Here is an 805-nt window from a genome sequence, read left to right on the forward strand (position 1 = left end):
TGTGTGTGTGTGTGTGTGTGTGTGTGTGTGTGTGTGTGTGTGTGTGTATTTTGAGTGGAGGCACAGGATGGTGGGGTTGGGGATGAACAGGGAGATACAGAAGGGAGTACATAGGACTGAGTCACATGGAGCTCCTATAGCCAATCTGTCTTCTCCTCCCCCACCTCACCTCACTTCTTGGGGAGGTCCTGCTTTAGTCAGGTTGTGGGGTACCCCTGTTTTTCAAATTCTTAGATCCTGGCTCATATCCACGGTGGTAGGCTAGGGCCAGGAATGGGAGAGTCCCTACTAGGCAGGCATATAGCATGTAACCTGCCTCTTGGGACCCAGCAGATGATTTTAAAATTCACCTGCCATGGCCATTCCCATTGGCTCTGAGTCACAGCTGAGTAAGATAAAGTAACTAGTCAGAATTACACAGATAGTACGTGTCAAAGGCTGGCTTCAAACCCAGATTTTCTAAAACCAGCTTTCTATCCTCTACTTCCAAGGTGCTTTGACTCATGCTTCTATATTGAGTTAAAGTGTGTAATTTGCAAGGTCTTGTAACTAACGTTACCAAGGGGAGGAAAGAAGAGATGTCTGGCTCTGATTTTTCCAGACCTTAGCAGAGGGGCAGAGCCCAGAATGGTTGTAATCCTATCTCTCCAGGGTCACCCTTCTGATTTGATTTTGGATTTTGGAATTGTAGTAGCACACAACCCCTGAGACAGTCCACCTGCTCCACCAGCTATGGCCTATTGCACTCCCATTCCCCCAACACACACACACACACACACACACACACACACACACACACACACAC

Source organism: Vombatus ursinus, unplaced genomic scaffold, assembly GCF_900497805.2.
Source record: "Vombatus ursinus unplaced genomic scaffold, bare-nosed wombat genome assembly UNPS02014789.1, whole genome shotgun sequence".
Lineage (NCBI taxonomy): Eukaryota > Metazoa > Chordata > Mammalia > Diprotodontia > Vombatidae > Vombatus > Vombatus ursinus.